We start from the raw sequence: 6,844 nt of genomic DNA, 5'->3' as shown, positions 1-6,844 counted from the left end.
GTGTATCCGTTAGAAGTGATTTCAACATATAAAAGAGGCACACAGGTCAAATATACAAACCACAGAGGAAAGGAGGATAATTAATTAAACTAAATCATTTATGATGTAGCCCTGTTGTAGGGCTGGGCGATATATCGAGTGATACGTACTGTGCTTCAACGTAATATTACCGTATTGTGTGTATAAGGACCATAAATGGCACCTGTTGAGAGACGTGGTTACGAAGCGGATTTCAAACTCCAGGCTGTCAGTCACGCAGTAGAAGTTAGGAGCAGAGCAGCTGTGAAATCTGTCTGTGTTATTATGCTCAGCGTCTTTTAGTTTACATTTTGACTGCACAATTGTGAGCTCTTTATTATGCGCAAAACAACATACTTTTCTTTTATTTATGGAGCATTATTATTTAATAAATCCTCATAATTTATTTTTGAGTAGTTTTTTTCATGTACATCTATGCTATATGTTAATAAAAGTGCCCGTGTGACATCTGAGACACAGCTTTGACTAAGAACTCTTGTTTTGTTCTTACTTTATGGCTTTAAAAAAAATATTGAGATATATATCTTATATCGCCATCCAGCTAAAAAATATCGAGATGTGAATTTTGGGTCATATCGCCCAGCCCTACGTGTTGCACAGTGTATTCAATTGTCATCAATCACTCAATCAAAATGAGGCTGTGAGGTAAGGATGTCTGATTCTACTAACTACATGTTGCCTCAAATCCTCTCTCCTTAGATCTTTGGTGAGAGGGACTAAGTCGCGAGGAGAGGCTACTGCCACCTAGGCTCTATTCAGCCTCATCTATGCCTGCAAAATCCTACAATGGTAACAAGCTCTTACAGTTGCTCATCCTATTGATGAGATTTACAGGTGAAAAAGTGTCAAACTGCACCTAGTGGATGAAGTTGCGTCCTGCACCACCTCATCATTTATTTATTTTTCTTTTTTATTCAAATTTTTTTATGTATGTTTTTCAGCAACAGAAAACTTTATGCAAAAATAGCATTATCTTTATTTTTTGAATAAACACAAAATTTTTTTACAATACTGACCAAAGTAGTCATGATTATAATTTTTGCCATAACAACAACAACAACAACAACAATAATAACAATAATAGTAGTAGAAACAATAACAATAATACCTTTATTTGTATACTCTTGTATCCCATATGGAAAAGATATATATATAAATCTTATAAAATTTGTGTCTGTCTGGTGTGAAACTTGTATGAAAAGCATACAAGAGTGAAAACAGATATAAGATCCCTTGAAAAATTATATAAATCAAACTTGTATGTTTTGGCTACTTCCTAAAACAATGTATGAAAGTAATTAGAAAGTGGCCACTTTCATGAGTAAATCATATAAGCCTTATATGATTCACTATATGAAGATGGCCACATTTTATGCAAGTCTTTTATAAGTTTTTTCTATTTCTTTTCCATATGGGATAGCACTTTTCAAAACAGATTGAAGCAAAAGATTGAATTAAAACAAAAGCCACAGACTGAAGCTATGTTCAAATTTACAGACACATAATCAACCGTAGCATTCAGACATTCATTCCAACAAACACACATACCTGCAAATAGTTGCCAACTATGGCTGTAAGGTGAACATTAAAGAAAAGCTAATGAATAAAAATTTGTTTTCAGCAGAAAGCAGTTTGGGCGCACCAACCTCAAAAGCACCATCATCTCTGATTTTAAAATCAGTGCGAGGCAACGTTAGAAAACCCTGGTTAGAGAATTGGAGATGCCAGCTTCATTGATAAGGTCTCAGAAGCTGTGATATATAAGCAGGGACCTGTAATGTACAACTTAATATGTTAATAACAGAGTTTTAAAGTGGATTCTGGATTTCATTGTAAGTTCATTACCCAACACATTGTTTAAAATAACTGAAAGAACTAACAAATAATTAGTTATTCTAGTTATTCTAATTATTTATTAGTTAGTAATCAGTTTCACCAAGAAGCCATAAATAGATGATGGTTTCTTGGTATAAAGCCGACATCTATACAAGGTTAAGGGAAATCTTCACTCTAGGGCCAATAGTGAAACCAGTTCCTAGAACTTGTGCTTCTAGACCACTGGCATCAAATTTGAGGCCTTGTTGTTTTATTACACATCACTGTAAGGCAAATATCTGTACTGGGCACAGTTCACCACAGATTGAGTTCAAAACCGTTGCCAAACAGAGAAATGCCCATTTTGCGACCAAGGGAGAAACCTGTTCCCAGCAATTTGGCTTCCATTCCTGTTACACTGATTCCCACTCCTGTATCTACTGCCAGCCCAACTTTAGCTCTTATTGGACCGGCAGTTGCTTGTGCACTGGCTACTTCTGCTCTGGCAAAGGCTCGTGCACTGAGAGGAGATAGAGAAGCTCTCGCACTGGCATTTGGACCTTTGGCTTCCGCGTCAAAAATGCTCCATTCAGCACGAGCGTGGCCCACTCCTGCCTTAGCATACACTCCTGCCTTTGGAACACGCTTTCCAGGTTTGTCCTCAAATCCATCTGCAAATGCACCTGCTCCTGCATAGGGACCAACAGCAAATGCCTTAGCGGGCCGATCAAAGGTGTTGATCATCTCCACTATCCCGGCCATATTAACAGTAATTTCTGCACCTCCTTGCAGAACTGCATGTGCTGCAAATACAGAGATATAAAGAGAAAAGAGAAAAGTGTCGATCACCTCCAGTCTGCCAAATAACCCAACATAAGGTCCTCAGATATCTGCATGGGCTACACAGAAGGAAATATACCATCTTAATCATGGATAATAACAATGTGCTGGTGGTAAGCTCCAGAATTTTATTACTATTAAAAGCTAATATCTCCAGCTGGAATTAAACGTGCAGCCTTTCAGTTGTGAATGTATTCATCACTACACTATTTGAAGTACTTATTAATAAGTATTAATAAGCTGGAGCCTGTAGCGTAAGAGGCAGACTACATCCTGGACAGGTCACCTGTGGGCTAACACTTAGAGACAGACAACCATTTGTACTCACATTCAGACCTACGGACTCACACCTCATCTAGAATGACCATTTAACCTAACCTCACTAAATGTCATGGTCCTGGGTCATTTGACCCAATGTTTTGTTTGAATTATTATTATCTTATGCTTTAGGTTATTCTGGTCATGTCTTTTGTTATGATTTCTCGTTCCTAGGTTTTGGTTCCCATGCTCCCTCTGTTCCAGTTCAGTCAGGTCTTTGTGTAAAGCCCGTGTCTCTTAGTCTGTGTCTTTGCATGTGTTTTTTGAGTTTCCTGTTTTATTGTGAAGGTCTTTGTCTTATGTCAGTGTGTTCAGTTTTGCCTGTCTCGTCTTGCTTATTAGGTTCAGCTGTGTCTCCCTCCTGTGTGCAGTTTCCTCATTTCCCTTTGTGTATATTAGTGTGTGTTCTCCAGTCAGTAGTGGTTTTTGAGATGGGCGACTAGTAGTGGTGTGAGGATCGATACTGAAGTATCGATTCTTCTGATACCAGTAATTTATGTTCTAGAATCGATTCTCATATTAAAATATCGATATTTTAGTACTTTGGGGTACATTTGTAGTTTATCATTAACAGGAACACAGTGGAAAGAAACTATATCATTTGGATCGTCTGGATTGTAAGGAACTACTTCCCCTTACGCCTTTCATAGTCATGTGCGAAATACGGCTGAATAAATGTGTCGCAGCCCCTGGCATGCGCACTCACAACAATGGCTGAGCATAAACGGAGTGGCACCTAATAACCAGCTCGAAAAACAAAACTACACAAAAACAAACCAACAAACTAGGGCTGTCAGCGTTTTACGCTGTCATCACAATTAATGTGATTAAAAATTTTAACGCAATTAATCCATCTGGGGCGCAGAATTACTCAAAATCCCTGAAATGTTTCTGTCAAAGCATTTCAGGCTGTTTGTCCAAAGTTTGTCCATTCTGCTGTTGGTCCATCTGTGTTACCTACGTTTCTCTGCTCACCGTGTCCCGTGTTTCTCCCTGTGTGCTTATACAGTGGGATGCAAAAGTTTGGGCAACCTTGTTAATAGTCATTATTTTCCTGTATAAATCGTTGGTTGTTACAATAAAAAATGTCAGTTAAATATATCATATAGGAGACACACACAGTGATATTTGAGAAGTGAAATGAAGTTTATTGGATTTACAGAAAGTGTGCAATAATTGTTTAAACAAAATCAGGCAGGTGCATAAATTTGGGCACTGTTGTCATTTTATTGATTCTAAAAGCTTTGGAACTAATTATTGGAACGGAAATTGGCTTGGTAAGCTCAGTGACCCCTGACCTACATACACAGGTGAATCCAATAATGAGAAAGAGTATTTAAGGGAGTCAATTGTAAGCGTCCCTCCTCTTTTTATTTTCCCTGAAGAGTAGCAACATGAGGGTCTGAAAACAACTGCCAAATGACCTGAAGACAAAGATTGTTCACCATCATGATGAAACAGAAAGCTGCCTCAGAGATTTAAGCTGTCTGTCTCCACAGTTAGGAACATATTGAGAAAATGGAAGACCACAGGCTCAGTTCAAGTTAAGGCTCGAAGTGTCAGGCCAAGAAAAATCTCGGATAGACAGAAGCGACGAATGGAGAGAACAGTCAGAGTCGACCCACAGACCAGCACCAAAGACATACAACATCATCTTGCAGCAGATGGAGTCACTGTGCATCGTTCAACCATTCGGCGCATTTTACACAAGGAGATGCTGTATGCGAGAGTGATGCAGAGGAAGCCTTTTCTCCGCCCACAGCACAAACAGGGCCACTTGAGGTTTGCTAAAGCACATTTGGAAAAACCAGCTTCATTCTGGAATAAGGTGCTGTGGACTGATGAAACTAAAATTGAGTTATTTGGGCATAACAAGGGGTGTTATGCATGGAGGAAAAAGAACACAGCATTCCAAGAAAAACACCTGCTACCTACATGGTGGTGGTTCCATCATGCTGTGGGGCTGTGTGGCCAGTGCAGGGACTGGGAATCTTGTCAAAGTTGAGGGACACATGGATTCTACTCAGTATCAGCAGATTCTGGAGACCAATGTCCAGGAATCAGTGACAAAGCTGAAGCTGCGCCGGGGCTGGATCTTTCAACAAGACAACGACCTGAAACACTGCTCAAAATCCACTAAGGCTTTCATGCAGAGTAACAAGTACAACGTTCTGGAACGGCCATCTCAGTCCCAGACCTTAATATTGTTGAAAATCTGTGGTGTGAGTTAAAGAGAGCTGTCCATGCTCGGAAGCCATCAAACCCAAAATACCTTCAACCACAATCTAGACTCTCATTGGAACCTACAGGAAGCGTTTAGAGGCTGTAATTTCTGCAAAAGGTGGATCTACTAAATATTGATTTTCTTTCTTTTTTTGTTGTGCCCAAATTTATGCACCTGCCTGATTTTGTTTAAACAATTATTGCACACTCTCTGTACATCCAATAAACTTCATTTCACTTCTCAAATATCACTGTGTGTGTCTCGTATATGATATATTTAACTGACATTTTATTTTTTATTGTAACAACCAACGATTTATTCAGGAAAATAATGACTATTAACAAGGATGCCCAAACTTTTGCATCCCACTGTACTTGTACATGTTATACATGTGACTTCTACTCCTCTCAAACAGCTTCCTTACTTTGTGTTTTCTTCTCGTGTCTCTCTACTCCCATTTTCTCTCATCTCTCATCTCACCGCACACCTTACCACTATTTTAGTTTTAAAAGACATTCTGAAAATGACTGTAGGACTGCCACATTACATCACTTACCCTCAGCCTCCATATCTGAAAAAAAAACAAGAGAAATTTCATTAGCTTAAGTATTATTTTTTCAAAATTGCAAAAATGTTTGTCAGATTCACGCTTGGCCTTATTTAACTTCAAATAATCCCAACAAATTTATATGTAAATACAGTCAGGCCCATATATATTTCCACTCTGACACAAGTTTTTAAACAATTTATTAATTATTGATTAATGTTCTACAGACATTTTAAATTAATAAAGCTGAACAGAAAGCGAGCCGTTTATTGAAGCTGCAATGTTAACATAAAAGGCAAAACATGAAACCGAGACCAGGCTAACTGACTAAACTTGAAAAATGAAAGCAAAAGTAAAACACAGGGAAAATCGAATGAGGGAACTGGACCATAACACAAAGGACACAGAGGAAATAGAGACAATCTGACAAAGGAAAGAGGAAAAAAGACACAATATAAGTGCACAAGGGTAATTAGGGAGAGTGGAAACACACAGGGAACAAAACTGGAGCAAGTTGGACTGACAACACAGAGGAAGCAAAACTATACACACTGAACACAGGACACGACACTGTCAAAGTAAAACAGGAAACAATAAGACGCAGACTATTTCACACAACGATGGGAGGAGACGTGCTGGGGAGACACAGAGTAATATAATGAGGGGAATATGTAAACCGAAAGAGTTTACATAGTTTTTAGACAGAGGGAGACACGGGCATAACCTAAGAGACATACAGGCTCATACAGGAAACAGGGAAAGACACAACTCAACAAGAAAACAGAGCATAAGACTAACTACACTTAGACTTGGTATGGAGTTTAGTCTTGGTTAGGTTCTAACTTTAAACACTAGAACTAAAACATTTTCCCCAAACAGCAAAAAGAAATCAAAAATACAAAAGACACTCAAAATGCGCACACTGACAATTAATGTATACACTTTAGAAGGAAAAAAATCGCACATGTAAAAAATCTCATGATTACTTACTTCAATTACTTGAAGTTGCTTGGGTTAGAAGAAATGCTCTTATGGTGTGTCCACTGTGGGGAAGAGGACTA

Source organism: Haplochromis burtoni, unplaced genomic scaffold, assembly GCF_018398535.1.
Source record: "Haplochromis burtoni strain Fernald_Lab_line unplaced genomic scaffold, NCSU_Asbu1 Contig_31, whole genome shotgun sequence".
Classification (NCBI taxonomy): Eukaryota; Metazoa; Chordata; class Actinopteri; order Cichliformes; family Cichlidae; genus Haplochromis; species Haplochromis burtoni.
The sequence above is the reverse complement of the archived record's forward strand: the minus strand, read 5'-3'. Positions refer to the sequence as shown.